The sequence below is a fragment of the Ursus arctos genome, unplaced genomic scaffold (assembly GCF_023065955.2).
Source record: "Ursus arctos isolate Adak ecotype North America unplaced genomic scaffold, UrsArc2.0 scaffold_12, whole genome shotgun sequence".
Taxonomy (NCBI): domain Eukaryota; kingdom Metazoa; phylum Chordata; class Mammalia; order Carnivora; family Ursidae; genus Ursus; species Ursus arctos.
Window position 1 is genome coordinate 35,675,785 of NW_026622786.1, and position 15,551 is coordinate 35,691,335.

The 15,551-nt window shown below is 43.5% G+C and overlaps 1 long non-coding RNA gene across 1 annotated transcript; it reads right to left on the reverse strand.

Moving 5' to 3' along the window:
* Positions 1–2,386: 2,386 nt before the first annotated feature.
* LOC113254461 (uncharacterized) lies at positions 2,387–15,208 on the reverse strand. Its single transcript, XR_007190335.2, has 5 exons — positions 14,583–15,208; positions 13,676–13,761; positions 13,104–13,296; positions 6,304–6,487; positions 2,387–6,180 (listed from the first exon to the last, which is right to left on the reverse strand). It is a non-coding gene; the product is annotated as an uncharacterized LOC113254461 (long non-coding RNA).
* Between the last annotated feature and the right edge of the window lie 343 nt (positions 15,209–15,551).

Here is a 15,551-nt window from a genome sequence, read left to right on the forward strand (position 1 = left end):
TATTTTATGCAATGTGGTTTTATTGTTATTACACCTGTATGTCTAGAACACGACTTCCTATTTATGCAGCAAAGACTAAACCCGAGTAATCCACCCTTTGTCCTGGACCCCATGTTTCTCTTGAGGAAGCCTGAGATTACCACATCCCATGGCTGACCACTGAATGACAGCATCCATCTTCTTTTTTAGCCATCATTCCGTAGTCTATAATAGGCTGACTGACGGAACCTCAGTTCATGATTTGTAATTTATTCTTACTCATTTCCATTCCAGTCAGTTGAGGGTTTTGTTGGTTTTTTTTTTTTTTTTTTTTTTTTTTTTTTGAGATCTTGATCTATCAGCAATTCTATTAAATCTGGGAATACTGGAGTGCCTGGGTGGCTCAGTCGGTTAAGCATTTGCTTCGGCTCAGGTCATGATCTCAGGGTCCTGGGATCGATCGGGTCCCACATTGGGCTCCTGCTCAGCGGGGAGCCTGCTTCTTCCTGTCCCTCTGCCCCTCCCCCCGGCTCCTGTGCTGGCTCACTCTCTCAAATAAATAAATAAATAAAATTTTTTAAATAAATAAACAAAGGAATACTAGAGCATGAGGGCTTCCCTTGAAACTTAACAAAAGTAGTTTCAGGATGCATAAAAATGTAGTGAATGAATAAAATGATAAACTTACAGAACCTAGTATCTGAGAGATCATGTAGACTGAAAACATTAATGGGTTTAACACAGATTAATGAGTGATAAAAAGGTATTTAGAAGATTATTCAACTTTTTTAATACGGTGTCCTAGCCTTGCCTACTTAATGTCCATGCTGGTCAATATCAGAGGCAGAAAATTGAGTTATACTAGTCAAAGGTCTCAACATGGAATTTCTTACTAGTTTTTCCCTGCTACCTGGAGCCAGTCTCATAAACTGATTAAAGGAACTGGTTTGGGAGTTAAATAGAACTGAGTTCAAACTATGACTCTATGATTTACTAGTTGTATAGCCTCTTGCAAGCTATACAGCCCTCCTTTGAGCCTCAATTAGCCAAAGAAACAATATAGTACCCATTTCAGGCTTATAAGAATTATACAAGATGTGTGTGTGTGTAGCATCTGGCACATAAACATTCAGTGTACCGTGACTATGGTTGTTTCTAAATCTATTGATACACAAAATAATAAGAAAAATTGAAAATAAAAATTAGCCCATGAAGAATGGAGCTATCCATCATGACCTGGTATACTTTGCTTTGGTCAGTTTTTCTGTCCTGAAGCATGTCAGTCGGGATACTCTGTTAATTTGATGAAGAAAATTCCTAACTCTCCTAGGGCTTCCATGTTGGAAGGAGTAGAGCTTTGAAAGGTTCAGGGAGCAGCTTTGATGAAGGAGCCAGTAGAAGCCAGCTAGAGCCGTTTCCTTCACCAGTGGGCTAAACACAGTGCTATCTGGAAGGCACAGGGGTGTCTCCTTGATAAGGAGGCCATTCACCCTGAGTGTCACCTCTGGAGGCATCAAAGTCCTTCTAGACTTGCCATCCGAAGTAGCTTTGAGGGACTAAAAGACTTAGGAGTGTAGAGACAGAAAAAAAAGCAATAAATGGGTTGTTTCTCTCCCAGTGTTTTTTTTTTTTTTTTTTTCACCCTGGGATTTGCCATTCTACCTGAACACAGTTTTGAATCTAAGAAGTTACTGGATGCATATGTCTGGGCAGGCACAGGCTTCTAAGGATTGTGCTTTCAAACACTGGCAGGGCTTACCAGAGTTGGGCGAGGGTAGCCTCATCTGATCTGAGGATTATTGTCAGGCAGGAGGGTTTTAAAAATTTAAATCCCGGTTTTTTAACATGCAGGAAAACACCTGGCTTCCTACCCTGTGAAATAAATGGCTTCAGTTGGCTTCCTTGTTTTTTTTTTTAAAGAGTTTTTAGATGTAGTGTTTTTTTTTTCTTTCTTCATCAACAAAAGAACAGTCAGTGCCTAGTTATCCATCTACTGGCACCACTGTTAAGACTTGCAAAGGCTCCTAGATTTATACCTTCTGGTGACCCCATGGTTTACACCAAGTCCCCCACTCACTGCCTTTCCTTTAGCATTCAGTGCTGCCTTCTTGAGACAGGAGTACAAACAGACTCTTGGAAGTTTTACGGTATTTAATTAGTCATTTCTCTGTAGATATTCAAAGCTGGGTGTGCGTGTGTGCGTGCGCGTGCACACGGATGCATTTTGCCTTTTGCCACATTGGTGGTTGTGTTTCTTTTCCATTTGCACAAGGTCACATTCAGAGTTCTTCCTCCCCGAGGGGAGGTTGCACATTTGTCACTTAATCTTCGTCTCATTTCCTTCTGTTAGGATCACATAGCCCTTCCTGAGGTATTACCGTTTTTCCATTTCTTCTTTGCTCCCTCCTTTCTTTTAATAACTCTGGGAGACAGGGAGGCACCTTGTAAAGTTAATTTCCTCTGAAGCGTTCAAAGTGAAGGCATCTCTCAGCCCAGACACCACCACCCCTCTCCACCCCTCAGCGACGACGCACTCCCCTCCTCAAAGCCTTAGTCACCCTGGGTTGTGCCCGCCGCCCAGGACTCTCCATGCCGGGCTTCGTCTCAGGGGCACAGTGAACTGCTCTGTCTGGTGACTCTTTGGTCTGGGTGTGGGGACCCTAATTGGGAAGAATCTCCCCATTTATTTGCTCTCTTCCCTCCTCCCCTTTTTCACTTCCTCACTGCACTCCCCCTTCCCCTTCACTGCTTTCTGCTTCTCTCTGGTACTTTCAGGACTCAGAGGCTGGCTGCCTGCCTGTCCCGGGGATGGCATTTCCTCTTCAAAGGTCTGTGGCCTCCGCCACCCAGCTCTACCAGGCACACAAGCCTTTGGAATTGCTGTGGCTTTGCTGCCTGCCTGCCTACTTGGAAGGCAAGGGCAGTTTTTTAAACACCCCTTTGGTTTCTTGGGGTGAAGCTTTCCTCAATCCTGTTTTATTTATGTGAACATGATCTGTGGCTTTTGAATGTTTGCTTTTGAATGTTTGTGTTAATGGACTAAACTGAAAGCGTTTCCTCTTACCGGAGAGAGGGCCGGCACACACAGCTGGGGGCCAGGCCGCTCAACTCGGGCGAAACTGTCCCAAGAGGAACAAGTTACCAGCCAAGGAAGTCTGGAGGCTCCAAGAGGAATTCACTGAGGCCTTCATGGGCAGCCGCGGTCAGAGCTGGGATCATGGACTAGGCCACAAGGCTCAAGCAATTCCTTGGATTAACAGGGAGGGCTAAACTGGAGACACCTGTATTTTTGCAAAAGTGTTTTTTAAATTGTGCATATATTTACCAAAACTCTGTGTGGTTTCCAACAGCTTAGGTGTCTGATCTTTCGCCCATATTCCCAGCCTTCCGGGTCTCTCCTGGCAATCTTAAGAACTCCAGCTTGATCCCTGAATCATCTGTCTGTAGGTGAGCTATCATCTGAAAGTGTAGCACTATCCTAGCTCAGCCTACTAATGTGCTTCCTGTGTATTTCATTTCTCTTCTCTCTTTCTGGTACCTCAGACAGGAAGAAGCAAACACCCAAAGGATCCAGCAAATGCAGTTTTTCCATATCCAGTGACTGGATAACCTAGCACTGAAGTGAGGGAGAGAGGCAGGAGAGGAGCAACTGGGACCACACTGTGTGGAGGGAATGCCATCCTCAAATCTGCCATGAGGACCAAAGAATAGAGTAGAAGGCAGGGGCTCAGTCAGGGCTAGGCTCTCCTCAAGGGTGGACCCCCCCCCCGTCCCACCACCACCAGTCCATAGCCTGTATAGACCTGGGTCCAATGGCCCTGGAAATCTGTAAGCCCTTGAACCAAAGGTAGGGGACCTACCCGGACAATTTGTGTGAGATTATGGGCATGATGAGGGACACCTCTTTCTCTAAACAAGATGGAACAGAACTAGTTGAGACTCTACAAGCTGAAGCTAATGGAGGATTCACCAGGACTGTTGCCTAACTTACTAATCTCCTCAAATGAAGGAGCTGGCTATTGTTACAGCCTATAGAATAAACTGCGACAGAGAAGACTTGATGTGGGGCTCCACAGGATTCAGAAGTTACAGTTCTTGAGGCAGAATACTCCAGGGTTTCTTATTTAAACTATGAGTTCAATGTTGGTGACCCTCACTGTTCAATTTACACCTTCTGCTTGGGCACAGTCTTCTAACTCCTTGGCTTCGTGCCCACTGATAACTCCATATTCTGAATCTCTCTACTGAACCTGAGACCAGACACCTCACTTACATGAGAATCACATATGTACTCAGTGTGACCCACAGCTAATCAATCCTTTTCTTCACCTGCCTCTAACCAGCTCCTCCTGGGCTACCCATTGTCATCACCAGTCATCCAGTTGCTCATACCAGAAATACCAGAGTTATCTTTGTCTCTTTCCTATAACACTTTAATCACCTAATCCTGTTCATCGTGCCTCCTAAATATCTCTTTATTCTGTGCATATCTCTGTATTCTTTGGGCACCAGACTAGTCCAGGCTACTATCTTTTCTTTTCTAGCTACCTAACTGGTCCTCTGTCTGGTGTGTTGGCTTCTGTTCTTCTCCCTTGGAGTCCACTCTCTCTACATACCATTTAGAATGGTGTATCTAAAGTACAATCTGATCATGTTTCTTGCCTGCCCAAAACCTTTGAGTAACTTTCTGTTGCTTTTCAGATAAAGTCCAAAGTCTAAATTCCAACCTTGCTTACTCTTTCCAGCCTCATCTGTTACCAGAGCAGAGACCATGGCTTTCCATTTCATTGCTGTTCCCTCAGCATCTAGAACAATGTCTAGCAGAAGGTTGCTCTCTATAAATAGTGGTTGCATGGATGAATAAATGAATAAACAGAATTTCAGTGCATTTAAGAATAACCAAGGAGAAAGGAGAATGAGTGAAGACCAATATTAAAACCTCTCAAGGGACGCCTGGGTGGCTCAGTTGTTTAAGCATCTGCCTTTGGCTCAGGTCATGATCCCAGGGTCCTGGGATCCAGCCCCACATCGGGCTCCCTGCTCAGCAGGGAGCCTGCTTCTTCCTCTACCTGCCACTCCCCCTGCTTATGCTCTCTCTCTCTCTCTCTCTTTCTCTGACAAATAAATAAATAAATAAATAAAATCTTAAAAAAAAAAAAAAAAAAGAAAGAATTTTTGTTCATATTCTAAGACTTAAGTATTTTAATCCCAGAGCTGGAAAAGTGGAAAGTTCTTGAACAAGCATTGCACAAAATGTAACAAATAGGATGGTCTCCATTTTTCTTCCCCACAGGTTCCCCTTCTGGATGTGAGGAGCATGCTATCTGTCAAATTATCTATATGACTGTGGGGACTGGGCAGGTTTACAAGGTGAAGAGAAGAAATGGCAATTGTAAAGTTGAGTGTAAGGGATAGTTTGGTTGGTTTTCAGCTAACGAGCATCCATTTCACTTCTTAAGGGTACTTCAGTTTCCTTTTGAAGAAGGATCTCTTTCCTGTTGGATTCGATTAAGAGCCTGCCCTTCCTTGAGGCCCAAGTTAAGCCAATAAAATGCTTTCTTCCTAGAATTAGACTCTTGGGGGTGCCTGGGTGGCTCAGTCGGTTAAGCATCTGACTCTTGATTCAGGTCACGATCTTGGGGTCATAAGGTCGAGCCCCACGTCATGCTCCGTGCTGAGTGTGGAGCCCTGCTTGAGATACTTTTTCTCCCTCTGCCCCTTCCCCTGTTCGCATGCTCTCTCTCGCTCTCAAAAAAAAAAAAACAAAGAATTAGACTTGAGCCCAGAGATCAAGAAACTTAAAACATTTGCTATTTGGAGGTGACCTTCCAGCCATACCATGCCTGCTGTGAGACCACCATGGTGTTCCTGGGGCCCAGTCATCAATTAGTTAACTCAATAGGGGTCTCCCAGTAGTTGTCTAATATGTTTCTTTCTCCATAACTTGGTCTGAGTTGTTTCTGTTACATATAACTGTTAGTGTGATAATGGTGGTACAAGGGAACATTATCAGAATACATTTCTGACATCTTTTAATGCTTTGGACCAAAGCCATTAAATGAATCCAAGAATAAACACCAGGTACAATTTGACCTTAGGAGTTCAATTATGATTGACTGTCCTGACACGGAAATGTGTAACATTCACATGTGGATCTTCGTAGGAATCAATAGCTCAAAATATCACTGTTTTGGTGGTCATCTGTATCAAAAAGAAACCAAAATCACACTTTCAGCTTTGTCTTTCATTGTAGCCATAGTAAAAAGAAGGACTAAAAATTATGATCAGCCATACTACTGGCCAAAGACAAATTAAAATAAGTACCGTGCTCTTGTCTGTCAGTTCTGCCAAAATTTAAAAACTGGCACTCTCCATTGTTGATGAGAATGTGAACAAAGGGTACTCTTTCATAGTTGGTAGAAGTGCAAATTGGTCAATCTTCCTGGAAGGCAATTTGGCAGTGCCTATCAAAATTTAACACATGCATACCCTTGATCCAGCAGTTCTCCTTAAAAAGAAAAACAACAAAAGGATGCAAATATAAGAATGTTCATTGTGACATTAGTTTGTACTATCAAAATATTAGAAACAACTTAAATGTTCCTTAATAGGCTGAATATATTATATGGTATAGTTTTACTGATTCATGATTCATTCAGGAGTCATTAGAAAAAATGTGGTTGATAAGTAATAGAAGTAGAATCCACAATATTTTAATGAGTGTAAAAAGTTACAGAATAATGTGAATAAAAAATTCTTTTAAAAAACACAAAGCTATACATAAATTTAGTGAATATATGTATATGTATGTAAATATGTCTAAATGTGCACAGAAAAGTTACAGAAGTATCCATACTGAACAGTTATTGCTGGTTACTCTTGATGAATGGGGAGAACAATGGAATGGGAAAGTTTGATTTTTTTATTTTGTATCTTTGGTATTACTTGAATTTTTATTGCCTTTGTGTTACCTTTATAATTTAAAAAAGTTGAATAACTTCGGTAATTTAAAAAAGAACAGAAAATGAATAAAACCTACTAAAATGTAAGGAAATAATCAAAAACCAGAGAAATTAACCTTTCCAGAGGTTTTGACCCACTTGTCTAGACAGGTGGAAGCTGAGGGACCAGCTATACCCAGGAAACAGCCAAGTTTCTGTAAGAGAACCACCCAGCAGGCCAGAGGAGCACCTCCTGGAAGCTTTACCCTGGGCTGGGTGGAAATCACCCCCTACAGGAATTAGAATTGCGTATTTGATTGTTTTTATTGGCTCTGCCCTTCTTACCTTGAATACCTCCTTCTTTTGTTCATGAACATTTAATTTGTCATCTTGTTTATGGCTGAAGCAAGATTCCTGTCTATCTAATGACCTTAATGATTCTGACGTGAGTGTCTAACAGACAGTAATTAGAACCTCTTTGGCTCATTGGGATGGCATAATACCACCAGATGCCTGCTTTTGATGCTGCCTTGTTTGGGCAGAAAATTTATTTATTTGTATTCTACTTTATTCCAAAACACATTGTAGGTCAAATACACTGTTTTTGTTTTTAAATCAGAAAATGGTGAATGAAAGAAAAATAAGGGTATAAAAACAAGATTAAGCCAACATGAAGTTACCACACAGGCTACATGCTTACCCAAAGTTTTATGTACTTAATTTGGTTCTGAGTTTCCCAGTAGCCAATGTAAAGTGGACATGATCAGGTGCAGATTTTTTTTTTCAAAGATTTTATTTATTTATTTATTAGAGAGAGAGAGCCAGCGAGAGAGGGAACACAAGCAGGGGGAGTGGGAGAGGAAGAAGCAGGCTCCCAGCGGAGCAGGGAGCCCGATGCGGGGCTCGATCCCAGGACCCTGGGATCACGCCCTGAGCCGAAGGCAGATGCTTAACCGACTAAGCCACCCAGGTGCCCCTCAGGTGCAGAATTAAAGTGATAGTCTTGGTTTTCCTGAGCAGTGAAAAAGGACAGATTCTCAGTGAGGTTGGATATATACATATACATACGTGGGGAGGGGGGCAGTGCTGAGAAGGAAAGTGTTCTACTGTAGTCCTATGGACTTGAGAGCTGATTCCTGACTAATGTCAGTCAACTGATGGTCCTTTTCCAAGGCGGCAGTAATTTCCTTCTTTCAAATGAACCTTGAGTCACTTTGACCCTTTGAATTGTTGTCCCTCCTCTCCAGAGGAATGCTTGTCCCTTTTCTCAAAACCATAAGCCTGGGGAAGAATGCTACTTTGTTCAAGTTATTCTTGATACTTTGGAACTTCCTAAAGCTCCTGTCATGTGGTTCCAAGTTTAACCATAGCCACTTTGGACATGGTTTTGTTTCCACAGTGATGTGTGTCAGCAACCACAGAGTGAGCTTCTTGTATTTTTATATCAATATGATACCCTTTGTTTATTTGTTCCTCAGAGGTTTCACTTTCGCTTATGTAATGGACTATGGCATTTTACAGTCATTACCTCATGCTGGGATCTCCTTTTTCTTTATACCTCCTGATGCGTCATATTCTTGACTCTACTTCCTTGGATCTCTTGTATACAATGCCCTGAGCTGGTGGGTGGGAGTGGGTGGGAGCCAGATTATATGATGACTTCTCCACCCTTCCTCACACAAGAGCTGCTTAGGTTTATCACCACACCGTTTCTGTACTCAGTCTTTTGGCATCTTTCAGAATGTACACTGGCTTAAAACTACAGCCACTATCAAAAGCAATGGGTTTTGATGGGGCTGGAAGACTCCAGGCTTCACTTCTGGGTTGGGCACTGTGCATACAGAGTTTCCTGAACCCTGGAGCTACATTGACTATTCCCACAGGGTCTGGAGCTGGAAGTGGTCAGTCTCCTATGCGTACCCCCTGTCCAAGCCCACACTATAAGAAGATCTTGAAGGAAACACACATCTCAAAATATGATCTTCCTTCCCTTGGGGCTCATTTTCCTGAGCTCCTCCATATTCTTATATACAGCTGTCTACTTAGATGTGTGATAAGCTTCTCAAGCTTAACATGCCCAAAACAGAACTCCTGCTTCATGTTCCCACCTCACCCCCACCCAAGTGTTACTCTTCTGCTCTTCTCCATCTTGGAAAACGGCACCACCCTTCATCTAGTTGCTCAATCCAAAAATAGGAATCATGCTTGATTCCTCCTTTTCTTTCCTTCACCTTTTACATAAAAAAAAAAAAAAAAAAAAAACAGCTAAATCCAAACACTTTTCTCCATATGCACAGCCATCATCCTGGTCTAAGTTTTTGTCATCTTATGCCTGGACAACTGAAATCGCCAACAAGGCTCCTTGCTTCCATTCTTGCCCCCACTACAATCCATTCCCACACCACACAGTGGCCAAGGTGACAGAGCACACTGCTTCCTACACTTCAAACCTTCCAATGACTTCCTGCTGCTCTCAGGAAAAAAGAAAAAAAAAAAAAACCATTTCTCCTGCCCACCTCTCAGATCACATGTCATATCACTCACTGTTTCACTCACGGAACTCCAGACACACTGGCTTCTTTCTCTTCCTTAAAAATGCTACCTTATTTCTTATCCAATGCCCTTGCAATTGCTATATATGTTGCTTAGGATGTGTTCTTTCACTTGACTTCTTATAATTGAAGTCTCACTTCTTCAATGAAATCCTAATCCAAATATATCTATTAAATAACCTGTTTACTTCCATCATATCACTTCTTATAATCAAAAAGGATCTTGAGTATTAGTTTGTTCACTTATTTATTATTTGTCTTCTTCATCCAGAACACAAGGTCAATAAAGACAAGGATTTTGTCTATTTTGTTCACAAGTGTATCTCTGGTGAATTTTTTAAATAAATAGGTGTATGAAGTTATGGACAAGCAAATGCTATAGCACATGTGTCAGTTCAACTTAGTAAACATTTATTGGGCATCTACTATGTACCAGGCACTTGCCAGATGCTTTAGATTCAAAGATTAAACAACCCTACTTCTTTCCCTTAATCCTGGAAATATTTTAGCCATTTTCTCTAAATATTGTCTTTCTCGCATTTCTTTTTTTTTTTTCTTCCTGGCCTCTTTAACATCTTGTTTCTTATTTCTTTGCCTTCCCCTTTTTTGCTGTATCCTGAGTAATGTGTTCAGATTTATCTTCCAGTTCTCTAATTCTCTCTTTATCTGTATCTATTCTACTTGCACTCACTTTCTGTTTCTTATTTTAATAATTATACTTTTTTTATTTTCAGAAGTAGTATTTTTTCTCAATTCTGCCTGGTCTTTTTAGATTCTGTTTATTCATTTTTCATGTTTTGTTTCCCTTTTCTATTGCTTTAAACATTTTAAACAATTGATATTTAGCATATGATAACTGTTATATAATGTCTAATTCTGTTCATTGTGGTTTCTACTGGCTTTCACTCATAGTAGCTTGCATGTTTCCTAATGTAGTTATCATTTTAATTGTGATTTTATGTTCAGTGGGACTTTATCTGTTTTAGACTCCTATGAAACTTGTAGAATGTCCTTCTACAAAAGATCAGCTTCTTTCTGCCAGGTGCCCTAGTATGCTACCAACCTGGGGCCACTTTAAACTAATTTTACAGCTGAAGTTTCCCAGACCAGGTAGATGTATAAATTTCAAATCCTACACTTGTGTGAGGGAAGATTGTGTTTTAACATCTCATGGTCTAGGCTTAGACAGACATTTCTCTTCATTGCAGATAGGCAGGCTTTTTTTTTTTTTTTTTTTTTTTTTCTATTCCTTTCATTTAGTATGTATCCCTTTGTGGGTCTCACTTTTATGAAGAATTCTCTATTCCAGCTCTCCATCTTTTGAGGGAACTACGCCTGGTCTTGTGTCTCCCATAATGGCCCTAAAACCAAGCCTCAAAGTCACTGGGATAGACAGACTTTCCAAAGCAGCAGAGCTCCAGTGGCAGTTTACCACTTTGAATCCTAGTCCGTGTGCATACACACATGTATGTGATGAGGATTTCCCTAATTTGCATGAGAGTTTCACTATGTATTTAAAAGTATATTTGGTATATTTTATCTAGGATATCCAGATGATCTGTCTTATAGCTAGAAACACAATACTCTGCCTTCTGTGAACATGTGATATTGTTCTGGGAGACAGAAACATCTGTTCATCCAACCATCAACATTTTTATTGGTTTTTCTGTATCAGACACTAATAACCAGGTACACATAAAAATATGCTGAGAGGCAATGCCCACAGTGATGTGAGGATATAGGGGTAAAAGAGACCAATTCTAATGGGGGATCTGGGAAGACTTTGCAGATAAAAAGGTGTTGGAGCTGGATAATAATAATAGTACCTAATTTTTATCTCATGCTTATTCTGGACCAAGCACTGTGGCAAGTACTTAACATGTACGGTCACATTATCCTTACAAGAAAGCATAAAATAGGTACTATTCGTAGCATCTGAGTTTTACAACTGAAGCATAGAGAATTTGAGTAATGTTCCCAGTCATACAGAAAGTAATTGGCAGTGCCTGCATATGAATTCAAGCAGTGTGAATCCTGATCCAGGGTTTTTAGCTACTATGCTATATTGTGCTTGAACAGACAGGGATGGGGGAGGGTGTTCCATCCAGGAAGAAAATGATGCCTATATCCTAGATGACTGTGAGGATTGTTTGAGATACTGTAAGGAAAACCACATGACAAGCACTCGATAAATGCCTACTGTGTTTTCTCTTTAACTTTGTACCTTTAGGGATGGAGCCATACTATATCCATGAAGATAGCTTCACCCCCACAGAACCTGATGTTGACTAGTGGTTAATCCCTTGGCTGATTTGTCGATGGAACTAAATGTTACTTTGACGGTAGCTTTAGCACTTGGAATTGTATTGCAGTACAGCTCTCAAAGCACTTTTACATCTATCAGCTCAGTTTATCAGCACATCAGTTCTCGGAGGTAGGGCACATATCTGGCTTTAGTGACAAATGTGAGTTTTACTGAGGTGGGAATAGCTTCGTCTTGGGTGAAGGGTAAATTATGAATTCTGCAACCGGATGAAAAGACCGAAAAAGACTGACTGTGGGGCTCTAGATAGCCTCAGGAAGGAAGTGGTGGTAGGAGGCCAGGCTTCGATTCCTGAATGGTCTCTCTAGTTCCAATCTTGTCATCAGCAATATGTGAGAGCCTCTCTTTGAGTCTTAGCTGCCTCCTGATTCAGCGACTGCTAAATGCTTGAAGTGGGCTTCCCTTCACGTGATGCCTGCCACACTTTGTGGTCGATGCTCCTCTTTAGACTGATCTCTGTAAGAGCAGAGACTCCTTATTCACTGGTTGTAACTCCAGCATCTAGAACATATCTGACATGGAAGGTGATCAAATATCTAGTAACAAATGATGAATGAATTATTTGGATAAAAAGGAAAGAAGAGAGGAGAAACAAGGTCAGTGTCGTAGATTCAGATCTCAGGAATGGGGAGAGGAAGCAAGCAGGAACCATGAGAAGGTTGAGCCAGAGAGTTGGTCCTACCAGAATGTGGCACTCAGTGAGCTAAGTGTGGTCATGTCTGATTACAAAGCACGTTAAGAGTCAAGGGGTTTCCCTGGTGAGTTTAATCACAGCCTGCCCTTTCCATTTGTTTAGCCCCACCTTATTTTAAAGGTAGCACACACATAAAATGTAGCACTGGCCTTGCCCAAAGGGCCACAAATTCCAGAGAGCTGAGAAAGCTCGATTAGTGGCATGTGTATCAGTGAGATTTTACACTGGTGAGGGATTGCAGAGCACTTTGTGAACATGGCCCAAATAAGCTTTCATCTGCAAAATAAGCCTCCATTCCTTTGGGATCCCCTTTCTCTCTCTGTCTTCAAAGTCCTAGGTCAAAGTTCAGCCTCTTGTACTGACATGCATTTCTGGGTTCACCTCTGGGAGCAGCTTGCCCTTCCTCTTCACCCTAGTACTTCCCTTTCCTTCTCTCTTGCTCAGGGTCTACTTCAGCAGACCTTCCACAGACCAAAGAAGCCACAGGCCTCCAGGAAACAGCCCTTTCTTTTGTCTGGAGCATTACGATACAGGGTTAGATTTGGCCCAAGGAACAGCATGATTAGATCAGCAAATCAACCCGAAAGTTATAGAAACAAGATGTGCTTACCCACCATTACAAAGGGACGCTGTGGTTCTCTCCACTTGGTTGAATGACCTACATTAAAACTTTTGGATCCTGGGTGCAGGTAGAGTCTTTGGGATCAACAAGATGGGGATCTAAATGCGCATCCCAGGAGAGAACCAGCTACCGGCTGTGGCTCATCGCACGTCTGAAGCATCTCCTCACCCAACTATGAAAATGACCTAATTGTGTACAGACAACAGCAATTGTACAGGGAAAATAATACAGTAATGCAAATATTCAAACCAAATTGGAAAAGCAAAGCAAGAAGGAGCCAGAAAACATTAGATCATTCAAATTGCAACCTGGCCAAGACAGCATCTGGGCGTGCATCCTCTGTCCAGCTTTTGTTCACATACCATCCCTAATGCTTCTTTGCATTTATAGAATAATGGCTCGGTATTTGCACAAAACCCTTTGTGTGACTGCATTCTAAGGAACAAGGTTCTCACAGTGTCCCTTCAGAAGGGTCAGAGAATTCCGCAGTGGAATGCTTTAATAGGCCTCCAGTTCAGAAAGGGCCTTTCTCTCGCTGGAGGGAGGGGTGGGGGAGTGATGTACCTTTGGCCAGCGTATATATTTTAATTGTATGACCAGGGCAGGCTGTGCTCATTTTCCTTCCTCACTGGGTCATTTCCACCTTAGTTCTGAAAACAGAAACCAATTGATTAAAAAAAGAGCCTTCCTGAAACCTTGGGTCCCCTCTTTGGATCTGGACAAAAAGCAGGGATGTTCCCACTCCCAGCTGCCCCCTCCATATCCTAAAGCTGGTTCAAGTTGGCCCGAGAGTCTGAGGAATAATGTGGTCTCTCTGTGCGCCCTTACTTGCTTGTCTCCAATGAGTGGTCCCCACCCCCTTCTATGGGGAAGTCCCAGGCTCTGGAGTCAGCCGCCCCAGGCAGAACCCGGCTCTGCCACTGCAGGATCTTGGACAGGACAGACTACCTCTGAAAGCTTTGGATCGCTCATGCGTTAAAGCAGAATAATCATACTGCCCCCTGGGTTTGTGAGGGTGAAATCTTATAAAGAGCTCCTCAGAGTGCCTGGCACCTACTAAGTGTTCCAGAAGGGGCAGGCTTCCTTGTATCACCACTTGGCCGTCCCTCACCTCCTCCCCGCCACCTCAGAGGATCACCGGGTACCTCAGCACAAGTCCAGTGAGGACGCCGCCAAGGAACATATTCTTCAGGGTTTAGCACCTGTCATAACCAGTTTCTCAGGTTCGAGGACCGGAGAATGGCATTTCCCCGGTGGATTCCTTCCCCCTTCAGCTGAAGTGACTGCTGGACCTTCCTATAGGAACAGGAGCCAGTCCGGCCCCAACCCCAACTGACCGGTTGGAGATGTCTTCGTTTCCGAGGCGTCTGCATTTGTCAGGGCAGAGGAAGCCTTAAAAAGTGTGGGCTCCGGGGAGGAGAGAGAACCAGAGGGGAAAGCAGGGACCGCAGACAGACAAACCCGCCTTTACCTGCATCACGGCAGCCGGTCCCCTGGAGGCACAACCAGGACGGAGCCACCGCACAGGTCGCACTGGGGCAGGTTCCCCAGCACCCTAGCAGCCAGGGGCCACGCGAAGTAGAGTAAAAGAGGAAAAAAAGTCCTGGATTCAAATCCCTGCACTCTTCCTTTCCAGCCGTGTCACCTTGGGCCAGTTGCTGTCTTCCGGGAGGGTGGAGGCCTTCGTTGGTAAAATGTGGCTAATCCCGTCGCGGGAGGCTCGTGAGGAGGATGCAACGGGCCGCGGAGGGCACGCGCCTGGGCGCGCGGAGGGAGCGCGAGGGGATGCCAGGGCCGGGCGGCTCCCGCGGCCCCGAGTCCCGCGCAGCACCGGGCGAGCCGGGAGGGGCCGGAACCCCCCCCCCCGCCCCGCCCCACAGCCACGAGTGGTCCTGCGGGGCGGCTCGCGCCTGGCCTCCTGAGGGGACCGGACCCGGCGTGGTCGCCAGAGCCGCTCTGAGTGCCACAAGACTGGGAGCACGGCCCCGGGGTCTCCGCGTGCGTCCAGCGCCAGCGGCGGGAGCTCCTGGGCGGGGACTGGCGCTCGCGCGGAGGGCAGTGGCCATTGTCCCGCAGGAGGCCCGCGCGGCCAGACGGCTCATCGGTCACCGGATGGGGGCCCTGCTTAGTCACAAGTGTTGCAACCCAGTTTCTGTTCTAAAACTATCGCAAAGGAAAGAGAAGATTTAAAGTAAAGAACCAAGTGTATGTTTGTATTTGTTACCAAGGGATTCGGTTCAACTGCATACACATGTCGTTTTTTTTGTTTTTTGGGTTTTTTGGTTTTTTGGGTTTTCTTTCTTTCTTTCTTTCTTTCTTTCTTTCTTTTCTTTCTTCTTTCTTTCTTTCTTTCTTTCTTTCTTTCTTTCTTTCTTTCTTTCTTTCTTTCTTTCTTTTTCTTTCTTTTAAACCTTCCAAGCTGTGTACTGCAGTGGACAAA